The sequence below is a fragment of the Phoenix dactylifera genome, chromosome 4, assembly GCF_051530095.1.
Source record: "Phoenix dactylifera cultivar Ajwa chromosome 4, Ajwa_hap1_PhDact_Kaust_v1.1, whole genome shotgun sequence".
Taxonomy (NCBI): domain Eukaryota; kingdom Viridiplantae; phylum Streptophyta; class Magnoliopsida; order Arecales; family Arecaceae; genus Phoenix; species Phoenix dactylifera.
Genome location: NC_143193.1, coordinates 36957301 through 36972672, shown reverse-complemented (window position 1 = coordinate 36972672; position 15372 = coordinate 36957301). Strand labels below are relative to the sequence as shown.

Here is a 15372-nt window from a genome sequence, read left to right as displayed (position 1 = left end):
TTTTTCCTCCGACAATAAACTGAGTCCGGAGACTGGCGGTGCCATGCCGCATAGCGGGACCAGCGCGTTGAATCCTACGCCGGAACGGCCCCGGCAGCGTGAATGTCTCGGGCCGTCGAGGTCTGCTGCTTTGTCATAAAAGGGAGTTTCGAAGGGCATGTCATGGGTGCGATCGTACCAGCACTAATGCACCGGATCCCATCAGAACTCCGCAGTTAAGCGTGCTTGGGCGAGAGTAGTACTAGGATGGGTGACCCCGTGGGAAGTCCTCGTGTTGCACTCTTTTTATTTTTTGCCCGCTTTTTTATTTTTTGATAGTATTTATTTTTAATTTTTCGGCTTTTGGCTTTTCCTCTTCGGATAATTTTTTTTTCCCGAAAATAAACTGAGTCCGGAGACTGGCGGTGCCATGCCGCATAGCGGAACAGCGCGTTGAATCCTACGCCAGAACGGCCCCGGCAGCGCGAATGTCTCGTGCCGTCGCGGTCTGCTGCTTTGTCATAAAAGGGAGTTTCGAAGGGCATGTCATGGGTGCGATCATACCAGCACTAATGCACCGGATCCCATCATAACTCCGCAGTTAAGCGTGCTTGGGCGAGAGAAGTACTAGGATGGGTGACCCCCTGGGAAGTCCTCGTGTTGCACCCTTTTTATTTTTTGCCCGCTTTTTTATTTTTTGATAATATTTATTTTTAATTTTTTGGCTTTTGGCTTTTTCTCTTCCGATAATTTTTTCCCCCCGAAAATAAACTGAGTCCGGAGACTGGCGGTGCCATGCCGCATAGCGGAACAGCGCGTTGAATCATACGCCAGAACGGCCCCGGCAGCGCGAATGTCTCGGGCCGTCGAGGTCTGCTGCTTTGTCATAAAAGGGAGTTTCGAAGGGCATGTCATGGGTGCGATCATATCAGCACTAATGCACCGGATCCCATCAGAACTCTGCAGTTAAGCGTGCTTGGGCGAGAGTAGTACTAGGATGGGTGACGCCCTGGGAAGTCCTCGTGTTGCACCCCTTTTATTTTTTGCCCGCTTTTTTATTTTTTGATAACATTTATTTTTTATTTTTCGGCTTTTGTCTTTTCCTCTTCGGATAATTTTTTTTCCCCGAAAATAAACTGAGTCCGGAGACTGGCGGTGCCATGCCGCATAGCGGAACAGCGTGTTGAATCCTACGCCAGAACGGCCCCGGCAGCGCGAATGTCTCGGGCCGTCGAGGTCTGCTGCTTTGTCATAAAAGGGAGTTTCGAAGGGCATGTCTTGGGTGCGATCATACCAGCACTAATGCACCGGATCCCATCAGAACTCCGCAGTTAAGCGTGCTTGGGCGAGAGTAGTACTAGGATGGGTGACCCCCTGGGAAGTCCTCGTGTTGCACCCTTTTTATTTTTTGCCCGCTTTTTTATTTTTTGATAATATTTATTTTTAATTTTTTGGCTTTTGGCTTTTCCTTTTCGGATAATTTTTTTCCCCCGACAATAAACTGAGTCCGGAGACTGGCGGTGCCATGCCGCATAGCGGGACCAGCGCGTTGAATCCTACGCCAGAACGGCCCCGGCAGCGCGAATGTCTCGGGCAGTCGAGGTCTGCTGCTTTGTCATAAAAAGGAGTTTCGAAGGGCATATCATGGGTGCGATCATACCAGCACTAATGCACCGGATCCCATCAGAACTTCGCAGTTAAGCGTGCTTGGGCGAGAGTAGTACTAGGATGGGTGACCCCCTGGGAAGTCCTCGTGTTGCACCCTTTTTATTTTTTGCCCGCTTTTTTATTTTTTGATAATATTTATTTTTAATTTTTCAGCTTTTGGCTTTTCCTCTTCGGATAATTTTTTTCCTCCGACAATAAACTGAGTCCGGAGACTGGCGGTGCCATGCCGCATAGCGGGACCAGCGCGTTGAATCCTACGCCGGAACGGCCCCGGCAGCGTGAATGTCTCGGGCCGTCGAGGTCTGCTGCTTTGTCATAAAAGGGAGTTTCGAAGGGCATGTCATGGGTGCGATCGTACCAGCACTAATGCACCGGATCCCATCAGAACTCCGCAGTTAAGCGTGCTTGGGCGAGAGTAGTACTAGGATGGGTGACCCCCTGGGAAGTCCTCGTGTTGCACTCTTTTTATTTTTTGCCCGCTTTTTTATTTTTTGATAATATTTATTTTTAATTTTTCGGCTTTTGGCTTTTCCTCTTCGGATAATTTTTTTTTCCCGAAAATAAACTGAGTCCGGAGACTGGCGGTGCCATGCCGCATAGCGGAACAGCGCGTTGAATCATACGCCAGAACGGCCCCGGCAGCGCGAATGTCTCGGGCCGTCGAGGTCTGCTGCTTTGTCATAAAAGGGAGTTTCGAAGGGCATGTCATGGGTGCGATCATATCAGCACTAATGCACCGGATCCCATCAGAACTCTGCAGTTAAGCGTGCTTGGGCGAGAGTAGTACTAGGATGGGTGACCCCCTGGGAAGTCCTCGTGTTGCACCCCTTTTATTTTTTGCCCGCTTTTTTATTTTTTGATAACATTTATTTTTTATTTTTCGGCTTTTGTCTTTTCCTCTTCGGATAATTTTTTTTCTCCGAAAATAAACTGAGTCCGGAGACTGGCGGTGCCATGCCGCATAGCGGAACAGCGTGTTGAATCCTACGCCAGAACGGCCCCGGCAGCGCGAATGTCTCGGGCCGTCGAGGTCTGCTGCTTTGTCATAAAAGGGAGTTTCGAAGGGCATGTCTTGGGTGCGATCATACCAGCACTAATGCACCGGATCCCGTCAGAACTCCGAAGTTAAGCGTGCTTGGGCGAGAGTAGTACTAGGATGGGTGACCCCCTGGGAAGTCCTCGTGTTGCACCCTTTTTATTTTTTGCCCGCTTTTTTTATTTTTTGATAATATTTATTTTTAATTTTTTTGGCTTTTGGCTTTTCCTTTTCGGATAATTTTTTTCCCCCGACAATAAACTGAGTCCGGAGACTGGCGGTGCCATGCCGCATAGCGGGACCAGCGCGTTGAATCCTACGCCAGAACGGCCCCGGCAGCGCGAATGTCTCGGGCGGTCGAGGTCTGCTGCATTGTCATAAAAGGGAGTTTCGAAGGGCATATCATTGGTGCGATCATACCAGCACTAATGCACCGGATCCCATCAGAACTTCGCAGTTAAGCGTGCTTGGGCGAGAGTAGTACTAGGATGGGTGACCCCCTGGGAAGTCCTCGTGTTGCACCCCTTTTATTTTTTGCCCGCTTTTTTATTTTTTGATAACATTTATTTTTAATTTTTCGGCTTTTGGCTTTTCCTCTTCGGATAATTTTTTTCCCCCGAAAATAAACTGAGTCCAGAGACTCGCGGTGCCATGCCGCATAGCGGAACAGCGCGTTGAATCCTACGCCAGAACGGCCCTGGCAGCGCGATTGTCTCGGGCCGTCGAGGTCTGCTGCTTTGTCATAAAAGGGTGTTTCCATGGGCATGTCATGGGTGCGATCATACCAGCACTAATGCACCGGATCCCATCAGAACTCTGCAGTTAAGCGTGCTTGGGCGAGAGTAGTACTAGGATGGGTGACCCCCTGGGAAGTCCTCGTGTTGCACCTTTATTTTTTGCCCGCTTTTTTATTTTTTGATAACATTTATTTTTTATTTTTCGGCTTTTGTCTTTTCCTCTTCGGATAATTTTTTTCCCCCGAAAATAAACTGAGTCCGGAGACTGGCGGTGCCATGCCGCATAGCGGAACAGCGTGTTGAATCCTACGCCAGAACGTCCCCGGCAGCGCGAATGTCTCGGGCCGTCGAGGTCTGCTGCTTTGTCATAAAAGGGAGTTTCGAAGGGCATGTCTTGGGTGCGATCATACCAGCACTAATGCACTGGATCCCATCAGAACTCCGCAGTTAAGCGTGCTTGGGCGAGAGTAGTACTAGGATGGGTGACCCCCTGGGAAGTCCTCGTGTTGCACCCTTTTTATTTTTTGCCCGCTTTTTTATTTTTTGATAATATTTATTTTTAATTTTTCGGCTTTTGGCTTTTCCTCTTCGGATAATTTTTTTCCTCTGACAATAAACTGAGTCCGGAGACTGGCGGTGCCATGCCGCATAGCGGGACCAGCGCGTTGAATCCTACGCCAGAACGGCCCCGGCAGCGTGAATGTCTCGGGCCGTCGAGGTCTGCTGCTTTGTCATAAAAGGGAGTTTCGAAGGGCATGTCATGGGTGCGATCATACCAGCACTAATGCACCGGATCCCATCATAACTCCGCAGTTAAGCGTGCTTGGGCGAGAGAAGTACTAGGATGGGTGACCCCCTGGGAAGTCCTCGTGTTGCACCCTTTTTATTTTTTGCCCGCTTTTTTATTTTTTGATAATATTTATTTTTAATTTTTTGGCTTTTGGCTTTTCCTCTTCGGATAATTTTTTCCCCCCGAAAATAAACTGAGTCCGGAGACTGGCGGTGCCATGCCGCATAGCGGAACAGCGCGTTGAATCATACGCCAGAACGGCCCCGGCAGCGCGAATGTCTCGGGCCGTCGAGGTCTGCTGCTTTGTCATAAAAGGGAGTTTCGAAGGGCATGTCATGGGTGCGATCATACCAGCACTAATGCACCGGATTCCATCAGAACTCTGCAGTTAAGCGTGCTTGGGCGAGAGTAGTACTAGGATGGGTGACCCCCTGGGAAGTCCTCGTGTTGCACCCCTTTTATTTTTTGCCCGCTTTTTTATTTTTTGATAACATTTATTTTTTATTTTTCGGCTTTTGTCTTTTCCTCTTCGGATAATTTTTTTCCCCCGAAGATAAACTGAGTCCGGAGACTGGCGGTGCCATGCCGCATAGCGGAACAGCGTGTTGAATCCTACGCCAGAACGGCCCCGGCAGCGCGAATGTCTCGGGCCGTCGAGGTCTGCTGCTTTGTCATAAAAGGGAGTTTCGAAGGGCATGTCTTGGGTGCGATCATACCAGCACTAATGCACCGGATCCCATCAGAACTCCGCAGTTAAGCGTGCTTGGGCGAGAGTAGTACTAGGATGGGTGACCCCCTGGGAAGTCCTCGTGTTGCACCCTTTTTATTTTTTGCCCGCTTTTTTATTTTTTGATAATATTTATTTTTAATTTTTTGGCTTTTGGCTTTTCCTTTTCGGATAATTTTTTTCCCCCGACAATAAACTGAGTCCGGAGACTGGCGGTGCCATGCCGCATAGCGGGACCAGCGCGTTGAATCCTACGCCAGAACGGCCCCGGCAGCGCGAATGTCTCGGGCGGTCGAGGTCTGCTGCTTTGTCATAAAAGGGAGTTTCGAAGGGCATATCATGGGTGCGATCATACCAGCACTAATGCACCGGATCCCATCAGAACTCCGCAGTTAAGCGTGCTTGGGCGAGAGTAGTACTAGGATGGGTGACCCCCTGAGAAGTCCTCGTGTTGCACCCTTTTTATTTTTTGCCCGCTTTTTTATTTTTTGATAATATTTATTTTTAATTTTTTGGCTTTTGGCTTTTCCTCTTCGGATAATTTTTTCACCCCGAAAATAAACTGAGTCCGGAGACTGGCGGTGCCATGCCGCATAGTGGAACAGCGCGTTGAATCATACGCCAGAACGGCCCCGGCAGCGCGAATGTCTCGGGCCGTCGAGGTCTGCTGCTTTGTCATAAAAGGGAGTTTCGAAGGGCATGTCATGGGTGCGATCATACCAGCACTAATGCACCGGATCCCATCAGAACTCTGCAGTTAAGCGTGCTTGGGCGAGAGTAGTACTAGGATGGGTGACCCCCTGGGAAGTCCTCGTGTTGCACCCCTTTTATTTTTTGCCCGCTTTTTTATTTTTTGATAACATTTATTTTTTATTTTTCGGCTTTTGTCTTTTCCTCTTCGGATAATTTTTTTCCCCCGAAAATAAACTGAGTCCGGAGACTGGCGGTGCCATGCCGCATAGCGGAACAGCGTGTTGAATCCTACGCCAGAACGGCCCCGGCAGCGCGAATGTCTCGGGCCGTCGAGGTCTGCTGCTTTGTCATAAAAGGGAGTTTCGAAGGGCATGTCTTGGGTGCGATCATACCAGAACTAATGCACCGGATCCCATCAGAACTCCGCAGTTAAGCGTGCTTGGGCGAGAGTAGTACGAGGATGGGTGTCCCCCTGGGAAGTCCTCGTGTTGCACCCTTTTTATTTTTTGCCCGCTTTTTTATTTTTTGATAATATTTATTTTTAATTTTTCGGCTTTTGGCTTTTCCTCTTCGGATAATTTTTTTCCTCCGACAATAAACTGAGTCCGGAGACTGGCGGTGCCATGCCGCATAGCGGGACCAGCGCGTTGAATCCTACGCCAGAACGGCCCCGGCAGCGTGAATGTCTCGGGCCGTCGAGGTCTGCTGCTTTGTCATAAAAGGGTGTTTCGAAGGGCATGTCATGGGTGCGATCATACCAGCACTAATGCACCGGATCCCATCAGAACTCCGCAGTTAAGCGTGCTTGGGCGAGAGTAGTACTAGGATGGGTGACCCCCTGGGAAGTCCTCGTGTTGCACTCTTTTTATTTTTTGCCCGCTTTTTTATTTTTTGATAATATTTATTTTTAATTTTTCGGCTTTTGGCTTTTCCTCTTCGGATAATTTTTTTTTCCGAAAATAAACTGAGTCCGGAGACTGGCGGTGCCATGCCGCATAGCGGAACAGCGCGTTGAATCCTACGCCAGAACGGCCCCGGCAGCGCGAATGTCTCGTGCCGTCGCGGTCTGCTGCTTTGTCATAAAAGGGAGTTTCGAAGGGCATGTCATGGGTGCGATCATACCAGCACTAATGCACCGGATCCCATCATAACTCCGCAGTTAAGCGTGCTTGGGCGAGAGAAGTACTAGGATGGGTGACCCCCTGGGAAGTCCTCGTGTTGCACCCTTTTTATTTTTTGCCCGCTTTTTTATTTTTTGATAATATTTATTTTTAATTTTTTGGCTTTTGGCTTTTCCTCTTCGGATAATTTTTTTCCCCCGAAAATAAACTGAGTCCGGAGACTGGCGGTGCCATGCCGCATAGTGGAACAGCGCGTTGAATCATACGCCAAAACGGCCCCGGCAGCGCGAATGTCTCGGGCCGTCGAGGTCTGCTGCTTTGTCATAAAAGGGAGTTTCGAAGGGCATGTCATGGGTGCGATCATACCAGCACTAATGCACCGGATCCCATCAGAACTCTGCAGTTAAGCGTGCTTGGGCGAGAGTAGTACTAGGATGGGTGACCCCCTGGGAAGTCCTCGTGTTGCACCCCTTTTATTTTTTGCCCGCTTTTTTATTTTTTGATAACATTTATTTTTTATTTTTCGGCTTTTGTCTTTTCCTCTTCGGATAATTTTTTTCCCCCGAAAATAAACTGAGTCCGGAGACTGGCGGTGCCATGCCGCATAGCGGAACAGCGTGTTGAATCCTACGCCAGAACGGCCCCGGCAGCGCGAATGTCTCGGGCCGTCGAGGTCTGCTGCTTTGTCATAAAAGGGAGTTTCGAAGGGCATGTCTTGGGTGCGATTATACCAGCACTAATGCACCGGATCCCATCAGAACTCCGCAGTTAAGCGTGCTTGGGCGAGAGTAGTACTAGGATGGGTGACCCCCTGGGAAGTCCTCGTGTTGCACCCTTTTTATTTTTTGCCCGCTTTTTTATTTTTTGATAATATTTATTTTTAATTTTTCGGCTTTTGGCTTTTCCTCTTCGGATAATTTTTTTCCTCCGACAATAAACTGAGTCCGGAGACTGGCGGTGCCATGCCGCATAGCGGGACCAGCGCGTTGAATCCTACGCCAGAACGGCCCCGGCAGCGTGAATGTCTCGGGCCGTCGAGGTCTGCTGCTTTGTCATAAAAGGGAGTTTCGAAGGGCATGTCATGGGTGCGATCATACCAGCACTAATGCACCGGATCCCATCAGAACTCCGCAGTTAAGCGTGCTTGGGCGAGAGTAGTACTAGGATGGGTGACCCCCTGGGAAGTCCTCGTGTTGCACTCTTTTTATTTTTTGCCCGCTTTTTTATTTTTTGATAATATTTATTTTTAATTTTTCGGCTTTTGGCTTTTCCTCTTCGGATAATTTTTTTTTCCCGAAAATAAACTGAGTCCGGAGACTGGCGGTGCCATGCCGCATAGCGGAACAGCGCGTTGAATCCTACGCCAGAACGGCCCCGGCAGCGCGAATGTCTCGTGCCGTCGCGGTCTGCTGCTTTGTCATAAAAGGGAGTTTCGAAGGGCATGTCATGGGTGCGATCATACCAGCACTAATGCACCGGATCCCATCATAACTCCGCAGTTAAGCGTGCTTGGGCGAGAGAAGTACTAGGATGGGTGACCCCCTGGGAAGTCCTCATGTTGCACCCTTTTTATTTTTTGCCCGCTTTTTTATTTTTTGATAATATTTATTTTTAATTTTTTGGCTTTTGGCTTTTCCTCTTCGGATAATTTTTTTCCCCCGAAAATAAACTGAGTCCGGAGACTGGCGGTGCCATGCCGCATAGTGGAACAGCGCGTTGAATCATACGCCAAAACGGCCCCGGCAGCGCGAATGTCTCGGGCCGTCGAGGTCTGCTGCTTTGTCATAAAAGGGAGTTTCGAAGGGCATGTCATGGGTGCGATCATACCAGCACTAATGCACCGGATCCCATCGGAACTCTGCAGTTAAGCGTGCTTGGGCGAGAGTAGTACTAGGATGGGTGACCCCCTGGGAAGTCCTCGTGTTGCACCCCTTTTATTTTTTGCCCGCTTTTTTATTTTTTGATAACATTTATTTTTTATTTTTCGGCTTTTGTCTTTTCCTCTTCGGATAATTTTTTTCCCCCGAAAATAAACTGAGTCCGGAGACTGGCGGTGCCATGCCGCATAGCGGAACAGCGTGTTGAATCCTACGCCAGAACGGCCCCGGCAGCGCGAATGTCTCGGGCCGTCGAGGTCTGCTGCTTTGTCATAAAAGGGAGTTTCGAAGGGCATGTCTTGGGTGCGATTATACCAGCACTAATGCACCGGATCCCATCAGAACTCCGCAGTTAAGCGTGCTTGGGCGAGAGTAGTACTAGGATGGGTGACCCCCTGGGAAGTCCTCGTGTTGCACCCTTTTTATTTTTTGCCCGCTTTTTTATTTTTTGATAATATTTATTTTTAATTTTTCGGCTTTTGGCTTTTCCTCTTCGGATAATTTTTTTCCTCCGACAATAAACTGAGTCCGGAGACTGGCGGTGCCATGCCGCATAGCGGGACCAGCGCGTTGAATCCTACGCCAGAACGGCCCCGGCAGCGTGAATGTCTCGGGCCGTCGAGGTCTGCTGCTTTGTCATAAAAGGGAGTTTCGAAGGGCATGTCATGGGTGCGATCATACCAGCACTAATGCACCGGATCCCATCAGAACTCCGCAGTTAAGCGTGCTTGGGCGAGAGTAGTACTAGGATGGGTGACCCCCTGGGAAGTCCTCGTGTTGCACTCTTTTTATTTTTTGCCCGCTTTTTTATTTTTTGATAATATTTATTTTTAATTTTTCGGCTTTTGGCTTTTCCTCTTCGGATAATTTTTTTTTTCCGAAAATAAACTGAGTCCGGAGACTGGCGGTGCCATGCCGCATAGCGGAACAGCGCGTTGAATCCTACGCCAGAACGGCCCCGGCAGCGCGAATGTCTCGTGCCGTCGCGGTCTGCTGCTTTGTCATAAAAGGGAGTTTCGAAGGGCATGTCATGGGTGCGATCATACCAGCACTAATGCACCGGATCCCATCATAACTCCGCAGTTAAGCGTGCTTGGGCGAGAGAAGTACTAGGATGGGTGACCCCCTGGGAAGTCCTCATGTTGCACCCTTTTTATTTTTTGCCCGCTTTTTTATTTTTTAATAATATTTATTTTTAATTTTTTGGCTTTTGGCTTTTCCTCTTCGGATAATTTTTTTCCCCCGAAAATAAACTGAGTCCGGAGACTGGCGGTGCCATGCCGCATAGTGGAACAGCGCGTTGAATCATACGCCAAAACGGCCCCGGCAGCGCGAATGTCTCGGGCCGTCGAGGTCTGCTGCTTTGTCATAAAAGGGAGTTTCGAAGGGCATGTCATGGGTGCGATCATACCAGCACTAATGCACCGGATCCCATCGGAACTCTGCAGTTAAGCGTGCTTGGGCGAGAGTAGTACTAGGATGGGTGACCCCCTGGGAAGTCCTCGTGTTGCACCCCTTTTATTTTTTGCCCGCTTTTTTATTTTTTGATAACATTTATTTTTTATTTTTCGGCTTTTGTCTTTTCCTCTTCGGATAATTTTTTTCCCCCGAAAATAAACTGAGTCCGGAGACTGGCGGTGCCATGCCGCATAGCGGAACAGCGTGTTGAATCCTACGCCAGAACGGCCCCGGCAGCGCGAATGTCTCGGGCCGTCGAGGTCTGCTGCTTTGTCATAAAAGGGAGTTTCGAAGGGCATGTCTTGGGTGCGATTATACCAGCACTAATGCACCGGATCCCATCAGAACTCCGCAGTTAAGCGTGCTTGGGCGAGAGTAGTACTAGGATGGGTGACCCCCTGGGAAGTCCTCGTGTTGCACCCTTTTTATTTTTTGCCCGCTTTTTTATTTTTTGATAATATTTATTTTTAATTTTTCGGCTTTTGGCTTTTCCTCTTCGGATAATTTTTTTCCTCCGACAATAAACTGAGTCCGGAGACTGGCGGTGCCATGCCGCATAGCGGGACCAGCGCGTTGAATCCTACGCCAGAACGGCCCCGGCAGCGTGAATGTCTCGGGCCGTCGAGGTCTGCTGCTTTGTCATAAAAGGGAGTTTCGAAGGGCATGTCATGGGTGCGATCATACCAGCACTAATGCACCGGATCCCATCAGAACTCCGCAGTTAAGCGTGCTTGGGCGAGAGTAGTACTAGGATGGGTGACCCCCTGGGAAGTCCTCGTGTTGCACTCTTTTTATTTTTTGCCCGCTTTTTTATTTTTTGATAATATTTATTTTTAATTTTTCGGCTTTTGGCTTTTCCTCTTCGGATAATTTTTTTTTCCCGAAAATAAACTGAGTCCGGAGACTGGCGGTGCCATGCCGCATAGCGGAACAGCGCGTTAAATCCTACGCCAGAACGGCCCCGGCAGCGCGAATGTCTCGTGCCGTCGCGGTCTGCTGCTTTGTCATAAAAGGGAGTTTCGAAGGGCATGTCATGGGTGCGATCATACCAGCACTAATGCACCGGATCCCATCATAACTCCGCAGTTAAGCGTGCTTGGGCGAGAGAAGTACTAGGATGGGTGACCCCCTGGGAAGTCCTCGTGTTGCACCCTTTTTATTTTTTGCCCGCTTTTTTATTTTTTGATAATATTTATTTTTAATTTTTTGGCTTTTGGCTTTTCCTCTTCGGATAATTTTTTTCCCCCGAAAATAAACTGAGTCCGGAGACTGGCGGTGCCATGCCGCATAGTGGAACAGCGCGTTGAATCATACGCCAAAACGGCCCCGGCAGCGCGAATGTCTCGGGCCGTCGAGGTCTGCTGCTTTGTCATAAAAGGGAGTTTCGAAGGGCATGTCATGGGTGCGATCATACCAGCACTAATGCACCGGATCCCATCGGAACTCTGCAGTTAAGCGTGCTTGGGCGAGAGTAGTACTAGGATGGGTGACCCCCTGGGAAGTCCTCGTGTTGCACCCCTTTTATTTTTTGCCCGCTTTTTTATTTTTTGATAACATTTATTTTTTATTTTTCGGCTTTTGTCTTTTCCTCTTCGGATAATTTTTTTCCCCCGAAAATAAACTGAGTCCGGAGACTGGCGGTGCCATGCCGCATAGCGGAACAGCGTGTTGAATCCTACGCCAGAACGGCCCCGGCAGCGCGAATGTCTCGGGCCGTCGAGGTCTGCTGCTTTGTCATAAAAGGGAGTTTCGAAGGGCATGTCTTGGGTGCGATTATACCAGCACTAATGCACCGGATCCCATCAGAACTCCGCAGTTAAGCGTGCTTGGGCGAGAGTAGTACTAGGATGGGTGACCCCCTGAGAAGTCCTCGTGTTGCACCCTTTTTATTTTTTGCCCGCTTTTTTATTTTTTGATAATATTTATTTTTAATTTTTTGGCTTTTGGCTTTTCCTCTTCGGATAATTTTTTTCCCCCGACAATAAACTGAGTCCGGAGACTGGCGGTGCCATGCCGCATAGCGGGACCAGCGCGTTGAATCCTACGCCAGAACGGCCCTGGCAGCGCGAATGTCTCGGGCGGTCGAGGTCTGCTGCTTTGTCATAAAAGGGAGTTTCGAAGGGCATATCATGGGTGCGATCATACCAGCACTAATGCACCGGATCCCATCAGAACTTCGCAGTTAAGCGTGCTTGGGCGAGAGTAGTACTAGGATGGGTGACCCCCTGGGAAGTCCTCGTGTTGCACCCCTTTTATTTTTTGCCCGCTTTTTTATTTTTTGATAATATTTATTTTTAATTTTTCGGCTTTTGGCTTTTCCTCTTCGGATAATTTTTTTCCCTCGAAAATAAACTGAGTCCGGAGACTCGCGGTGCCATGCCGCATAGCGGAACAGCGCGTTGAATCCTACGCCAGAACGGCCCCGGCAGCGCGAATGTCTCGGGCCGTCGAGGTCTGCTGCTTTGTCATAAAAGGGTGTTTCGATGGGCATGTCATGGGTGCGATCATACCAGCACTAATGCACCGGATCCCATCAGAACTCTGCAGTTAAGCGTGCTTGGGCGAGAGTAGTACTAGGATGGGTGACCCCCTGGGAAGTCCTCGTGTTGCACCCCTTTTATTTTTTGCCTGCTTTTTTATTTTTTGATAACATTTATTTTTTATTTTTCGGCTTTTGTCTTTTCCTCTTCGGATAATTTTTTTCCCCCGAAAATAAACTGAGTCCGGAGACTGGCGGTGCCATGCCGCATAGCGGAACAGCGTGTTGAATCCTACGCCAGAACGGCCCCGGCAGCGCGAATGTCTCGGGCCGTCGAGGTCTGCTGCTTTGTCATAAAAGGGAGTTTCGAAGGGCATGTCTTGGGTGCGATCATACCAGCACTAATGAACCGGATCCCATCAGAACTCCGCAGTTAAGCGTGCTTGGGCGAGAGTAGTACTAGGATGGGTGACCCCCTGAGAAGTCCTCGTGTTGCACCCTTTTTATTTTTTGCCCGCTTTTTTATTTTTTGATAATATTTATTTTTAATTTTTTGGCTTTTGGCTTTTCCTCTTCGGATAATTTTTTTCCCCCGACAATAAACTGAGTCCGGAGACTGGCGGTGCCATGCCGCATAGCGGGACCAGCGCGTCGAATCCTACGCCAGAACGGCCCCGACAGCGCGAATGTCTCGGGCGGTCGAGGTCTGCTGCTTTGTCATAAAAGGGAGTTTCGAAGGGCATATCGTGGGTGCGATCATACCAACACTAATGCACCGGATCCCATCAGAACTTCGCAGTTAAGCGTGCTTGGGCGAGAGTAGTACTAGGATGGGTGACCCCCAGGAAGTCCTCGTGTTGCACCCCTTTTATTTTTTGCCCGCTTTTTTATTTTTTGATAATATTTATTTTTAATTTTTCGGCTTTTGGCTTTTCCTCTTCGGATAATTTTTTTCCCTCGAAAATAAACTGAGTTCGGAGACTCGCGGTGCCATGCCGCATAGCGGAACAGCGCGTTGAATCCTACGCCAGAACGGCCCCGGCAGCGCGAATGTCGCGGGCCGTCGAGGTCTGCTGCTTTGTCATAAAAGGGAGTTTCGAAGGGCATATCATGGGTGCGATCATAACAGCACTAATGCACCGGCTCCCATCAGAACTCCGCAGTTAAGCGTGCTTGGGCGAGAGTAGTACTAGGATGGGTGACCCCCTGGGAAGTCCTCGTGTTGCACCCCTTTTATTTTTTGCCCGCTTTTTTATTTTTTGATAATATTTATTTTTAATTTTTCGGCTTTTGGCTTTTCCTCTTCGGATAATTTTTTTCCCTCGAAAATAAACTGAGTCCGGAGGCTCGCGGTGCCATGCCGCATAGCGGAACAGCGCGTTGAATCCTACGCCAGAACGGCCCCGGCAGCGCGAATGTCTCGGGCCGTCGAGGTCTGCTGCTTTGTCATAAAAGGGAGTTTCGAAGGGCATGTCTTGGGTGCGATCATACCAGCACTAATGCACCGGATCCCATCAGAACTCCGCAGTTAAGCGTGCTTGGGCGAGAGTAGTACTAGGATGGGTGACCCCCTGAGAAGTCCTCGTGTTGCACCCTTCTTATTTTTTGCCCGCTTTTTTATTTTTTGATAATATTTATTTTTAATTTTTTGGCTTTTGGCTTTTCCTCTTCGGATAATTTTTTTCCCCCGACAATAAACTGAGTCCGGAGACTGGCGGTGCCATGCCGCATAGCGGGACCAGCGCGTCGAATCCTACGCCAGAACGGCCCCGGCAGCGCGAATGTCTCGGGCGGTCGAGGTCTGCTGCTTTGTCATAAAAGGGAGTTTCGAAGGGCATATCGTGGGTGCGATCATACCAGCACTAATGCACCGGATCCCATCAGAACTTCGCAGTTAAGCGTGCTTGGGCGAGAGTAGTACTAGGATGGGTGACCCCCAGGAAGTCCTCGTGTTGCACCCCTTTTATTTTTTGCCCGCTTTTTTATTTTTTGATAATATTTATTTTTAATTTTTCGGCTTTTGGCTTTTCCTCTTCGGATAATTTTTTTCCCTCGAAAATTAACTGAGTCCGGAGACTCGCGGTGCCATGCCGCATAGCGGAACAGCGCGTTGAATCCTACGCCAGAACGGCCCCGGCAGCGCGAATGTCTCGGGCCGTCGAGGTCTGCTGCTTTGTCATAAAAGGGTGTTTCGATGGGCATGTCATGGGTGCGATCATACTAGCACTAATGCACCGGATCCCATCAGAACTCCGCAGTTAAGCGTGCTTGGGCGAGAGTAGTACTAGGATGGGTGACCCCCTGGGAAGTCCTCGTGTTGCACCCCTTTTATTTTTTGCCCGCTTTTTTATTTTTTGATAATATTTATTTTTAATTTTTCGGCTTTTGGCTTTTCCTCTTCGGATAATTTTTTTCCCTCGAAAATAAACTGAGTCCGGAGGCTCGCGGTGCCATGCCGCATAGCGGAACAGCGCGTTGAATCCTACGCCAGAACGGCCCCGGCAGCGCGAATGTCTCGGGCCGTCGAGGTCTGCTGCTTTGTCATAAAAGGGAGTTTCGAAGGGCATATCATGGGTGCGATCATACCAGCACTAATGCACCGGATCCCATCAGAACTCTGCAGTTAAGCGTGCTTGGGCGAGAGTAGTACTAGGATGGGTGACCCCCTGGGAAGTCCTCGTGTTGCACCCCTTTTATTTTTTGCCTGCTTTTTTATTTTTTGATAACATTTATTTTTTATTTTTCGGCTTTTGTCTTTTCCTCTTCGGATAATTTTTTTCCCCCGAAAATAAACTGAGTCCGGAGAC

At 49.1% G+C, this 15372-nt stretch overlaps 40 non-coding genes and 2 pseudogenes across 40 annotated transcripts; all 42 read left to right on the top strand.

Moving 5' to 3' along the window:
- The first annotated feature begins 164 nt into the window (after nucleotides 1–164).
- On the top strand, nucleotides 165–283 carry LOC149761913 (5S ribosomal RNA). Its single transcript, XR_016403764.1, has one exon. It is a non-coding gene; the product is annotated as a 5S ribosomal RNA (ribosomal RNA).
- A 246-nt stretch (nucleotides 284–529) lies between these two features.
- On the top strand, nucleotides 530–648 carry LOC149761912 (5S ribosomal RNA). The gene has a single exon (XR_016406658.1). It is a non-coding gene; the product is annotated as a 5S ribosomal RNA (ribosomal RNA).
- A 246-nt stretch (nucleotides 649–894) lies between these two features.
- LOC149761911 (5S ribosomal RNA) lies at nucleotides 895–1013 on the top strand. The gene has a single exon (XR_016408200.1). It is a non-coding gene; the product is annotated as a 5S ribosomal RNA (ribosomal RNA).
- Nucleotides 1014–1259: 246 nt separating this feature from the next.
- Nucleotides 1260–1378, top strand: LOC149761910 (5S ribosomal RNA). The gene has a single exon (XR_016412167.1). It is a non-coding gene; the product is annotated as a 5S ribosomal RNA (ribosomal RNA).
- Nucleotides 1379–1625: 247 nt separating this feature from the next.
- LOC149761909 (5S ribosomal RNA) lies at nucleotides 1626–1744 on the top strand. The gene has a single exon (XR_016402564.1). It is a non-coding gene; the product is annotated as a 5S ribosomal RNA (ribosomal RNA).
- Nucleotides 1745–1991: 247 nt separating this feature from the next.
- LOC149761908 (5S ribosomal RNA) lies at nucleotides 1992–2110 on the top strand. The gene has a single exon (XR_016403563.1). It is a non-coding gene; the product is annotated as a 5S ribosomal RNA (ribosomal RNA).
- Nucleotides 2111–2356: 246 nt separating this feature from the next.
- Nucleotides 2357–2475, top strand: LOC149761907 (5S ribosomal RNA). The gene has a single exon (XR_016404310.1). It is a non-coding gene; the product is annotated as a 5S ribosomal RNA (ribosomal RNA).
- A 246-nt stretch (nucleotides 2476–2721) lies between these two features.
- LOC149761906 (5S ribosomal RNA) lies at nucleotides 2722–2840 on the top strand. The gene has a single exon (XR_016410179.1). It is a non-coding gene; the product is annotated as a 5S ribosomal RNA (ribosomal RNA).
- Nucleotides 2841–3089: 249 nt separating this feature from the next.
- LOC149761905 (5S ribosomal RNA) lies at nucleotides 3090–3208 on the top strand. The gene has a single exon (XR_016405054.1). It is a non-coding gene; the product is annotated as a 5S ribosomal RNA (ribosomal RNA).
- Nucleotides 3209–3454: 246 nt separating this feature from the next.
- LOC149761904 (5S ribosomal RNA) lies at nucleotides 3455–3573 on the top strand. The gene has a single exon (XR_016403608.1). It is a non-coding gene; the product is annotated as a 5S ribosomal RNA (ribosomal RNA).
- A 243-nt stretch (nucleotides 3574–3816) lies between these two features.
- Nucleotides 3817–3935, top strand: LOC149761903 (5S ribosomal RNA). Its single transcript, XR_016401953.1, has one exon. It is a non-coding gene; the product is annotated as a 5S ribosomal RNA (ribosomal RNA).
- A 247-nt stretch (nucleotides 3936–4182) lies between these two features.
- On the top strand, nucleotides 4183–4301 carry LOC149761902 (5S ribosomal RNA). Its single transcript, XR_016406657.1, has one exon. It is a non-coding gene; the product is annotated as a 5S ribosomal RNA (ribosomal RNA).
- Nucleotides 4302–4547: 246 nt separating this feature from the next.
- On the top strand, nucleotides 4548–4666 carry LOC149761901 (5S ribosomal RNA). Its single transcript, XR_016404655.1, has one exon. It is a non-coding gene; the product is annotated as a 5S ribosomal RNA (ribosomal RNA).
- A 246-nt stretch (nucleotides 4667–4912) lies between these two features.
- LOC149761900 (5S ribosomal RNA) lies at nucleotides 4913–5031 on the top strand. Its single transcript, XR_016412166.1, has one exon. It is a non-coding gene; the product is annotated as a 5S ribosomal RNA (ribosomal RNA).
- A 247-nt stretch (nucleotides 5032–5278) lies between these two features.
- On the top strand, nucleotides 5279–5397 carry LOC149761899 (5S ribosomal RNA). Its single transcript, XR_016412862.1, has one exon. It is a non-coding gene; the product is annotated as a 5S ribosomal RNA (ribosomal RNA).
- Nucleotides 5398–5643: 246 nt separating this feature from the next.
- LOC149761898 (5S ribosomal RNA) lies at nucleotides 5644–5762 on the top strand. Its single transcript, XR_016401460.1, has one exon. It is a non-coding gene; the product is annotated as a 5S ribosomal RNA (ribosomal RNA).
- Nucleotides 5763–6008: 246 nt separating this feature from the next.
- On the top strand, nucleotides 6009–6127 carry LOC149761897 (5S ribosomal RNA). The gene has a single exon (XR_016407666.1). It is a non-coding gene; the product is annotated as a 5S ribosomal RNA (ribosomal RNA).
- Nucleotides 6128–6374: 247 nt separating this feature from the next.
- On the top strand, nucleotides 6375–6493 carry LOC149761896 (5S ribosomal RNA). The gene has a single exon (XR_016412898.1). It is a non-coding gene; the product is annotated as a 5S ribosomal RNA (ribosomal RNA).
- A 245-nt stretch (nucleotides 6494–6738) lies between these two features.
- Nucleotides 6739–6857, top strand: LOC149761895 (5S ribosomal RNA). The gene has a single exon (XR_016406656.1). It is a non-coding gene; the product is annotated as a 5S ribosomal RNA (ribosomal RNA).
- A 246-nt stretch (nucleotides 6858–7103) lies between these two features.
- LOC149761894 (5S ribosomal RNA) lies at nucleotides 7104–7222 on the top strand. Its single transcript, XR_016401459.1, has one exon. It is a non-coding gene; the product is annotated as a 5S ribosomal RNA (ribosomal RNA).
- A 246-nt stretch (nucleotides 7223–7468) lies between these two features.
- LOC149761893 (5S ribosomal RNA) lies at nucleotides 7469–7587 on the top strand. Its single transcript, XR_016400817.1, has one exon. It is a non-coding gene; the product is annotated as a 5S ribosomal RNA (ribosomal RNA).
- Nucleotides 7588–7834: 247 nt separating this feature from the next.
- Nucleotides 7835–7953, top strand: LOC149761892 (5S ribosomal RNA). Its single transcript, XR_016412897.1, has one exon. It is a non-coding gene; the product is annotated as a 5S ribosomal RNA (ribosomal RNA).
- A 246-nt stretch (nucleotides 7954–8199) lies between these two features.
- LOC149761891 (5S ribosomal RNA) lies at nucleotides 8200–8318 on the top strand (annotated as a pseudogene).
- Nucleotides 8319–8564: 246 nt separating this feature from the next.
- LOC149761890 (5S ribosomal RNA) lies at nucleotides 8565–8683 on the top strand. The gene has a single exon (XR_016403340.1). It is a non-coding gene; the product is annotated as a 5S ribosomal RNA (ribosomal RNA).
- A 246-nt stretch (nucleotides 8684–8929) lies between these two features.
- Nucleotides 8930–9048, top strand: LOC149761889 (5S ribosomal RNA). The gene has a single exon (XR_016400816.1). It is a non-coding gene; the product is annotated as a 5S ribosomal RNA (ribosomal RNA).
- Nucleotides 9049–9295: 247 nt separating this feature from the next.
- LOC149761888 (5S ribosomal RNA) lies at nucleotides 9296–9414 on the top strand. The gene has a single exon (XR_016412896.1). It is a non-coding gene; the product is annotated as a 5S ribosomal RNA (ribosomal RNA).
- Nucleotides 9415–9660: 246 nt separating this feature from the next.
- Nucleotides 9661–9779, top strand: LOC149761887 (5S ribosomal RNA; annotated as a pseudogene).
- Nucleotides 9780–10025: 246 nt separating this feature from the next.
- On the top strand, nucleotides 10026–10144 carry LOC149761886 (5S ribosomal RNA). The gene has a single exon (XR_016403339.1). It is a non-coding gene; the product is annotated as a 5S ribosomal RNA (ribosomal RNA).
- A 246-nt stretch (nucleotides 10145–10390) lies between these two features.
- LOC149761885 (5S ribosomal RNA) lies at nucleotides 10391–10509 on the top strand. Its single transcript, XR_016400815.1, has one exon. It is a non-coding gene; the product is annotated as a 5S ribosomal RNA (ribosomal RNA).
- Nucleotides 10510–10756: 247 nt separating this feature from the next.
- On the top strand, nucleotides 10757–10875 carry LOC149761884 (5S ribosomal RNA). The gene has a single exon (XR_016412895.1). It is a non-coding gene; the product is annotated as a 5S ribosomal RNA (ribosomal RNA).
- A 246-nt stretch (nucleotides 10876–11121) lies between these two features.
- On the top strand, nucleotides 11122–11240 carry LOC149761883 (5S ribosomal RNA). Its single transcript, XR_016406655.1, has one exon. It is a non-coding gene; the product is annotated as a 5S ribosomal RNA (ribosomal RNA).
- A 246-nt stretch (nucleotides 11241–11486) lies between these two features.
- Nucleotides 11487–11605, top strand: LOC149761882 (5S ribosomal RNA). The gene has a single exon (XR_016403338.1). It is a non-coding gene; the product is annotated as a 5S ribosomal RNA (ribosomal RNA).
- A 246-nt stretch (nucleotides 11606–11851) lies between these two features.
- On the top strand, nucleotides 11852–11970 carry LOC149761881 (5S ribosomal RNA). Its single transcript, XR_016401196.1, has one exon. It is a non-coding gene; the product is annotated as a 5S ribosomal RNA (ribosomal RNA).
- A 247-nt stretch (nucleotides 11971–12217) lies between these two features.
- LOC149761880 (5S ribosomal RNA) lies at nucleotides 12218–12336 on the top strand. Its single transcript, XR_016402276.1, has one exon. It is a non-coding gene; the product is annotated as a 5S ribosomal RNA (ribosomal RNA).
- A 246-nt stretch (nucleotides 12337–12582) lies between these two features.
- On the top strand, nucleotides 12583–12701 carry LOC149761879 (5S ribosomal RNA). The gene has a single exon (XR_016401458.1). It is a non-coding gene; the product is annotated as a 5S ribosomal RNA (ribosomal RNA).
- Nucleotides 12702–12947: 246 nt separating this feature from the next.
- Nucleotides 12948–13066, top strand: LOC149761878 (5S ribosomal RNA). The gene has a single exon (XR_016403751.1). It is a non-coding gene; the product is annotated as a 5S ribosomal RNA (ribosomal RNA).
- Nucleotides 13067–13313: 247 nt separating this feature from the next.
- Nucleotides 13314–13431, top strand: LOC149761877 (5S ribosomal RNA). The gene has a single exon (XR_016409051.1). It is a non-coding gene; the product is annotated as a 5S ribosomal RNA (ribosomal RNA).
- A 246-nt stretch (nucleotides 13432–13677) lies between these two features.
- On the top strand, nucleotides 13678–13796 carry LOC149761876 (5S ribosomal RNA). The gene has a single exon (XR_016407860.1). It is a non-coding gene; the product is annotated as a 5S ribosomal RNA (ribosomal RNA).
- A 246-nt stretch (nucleotides 13797–14042) lies between these two features.
- LOC149761875 (5S ribosomal RNA) lies at nucleotides 14043–14161 on the top strand. Its single transcript, XR_016412861.1, has one exon. It is a non-coding gene; the product is annotated as a 5S ribosomal RNA (ribosomal RNA).
- A 247-nt stretch (nucleotides 14162–14408) lies between these two features.
- On the top strand, nucleotides 14409–14526 carry LOC149761874 (5S ribosomal RNA). Its single transcript, XR_016407569.1, has one exon. It is a non-coding gene; the product is annotated as a 5S ribosomal RNA (ribosomal RNA).
- Nucleotides 14527–14772: 246 nt separating this feature from the next.
- Nucleotides 14773–14891, top strand: LOC149761873 (5S ribosomal RNA). The gene has a single exon (XR_016401375.1). It is a non-coding gene; the product is annotated as a 5S ribosomal RNA (ribosomal RNA).
- Nucleotides 14892–15137: 246 nt separating this feature from the next.
- Nucleotides 15138–15256, top strand: LOC149761872 (5S ribosomal RNA). Its single transcript, XR_016401457.1, has one exon. It is a non-coding gene; the product is annotated as a 5S ribosomal RNA (ribosomal RNA).
- Nucleotides 15257–15372: the final 116 nt, after the last annotated feature.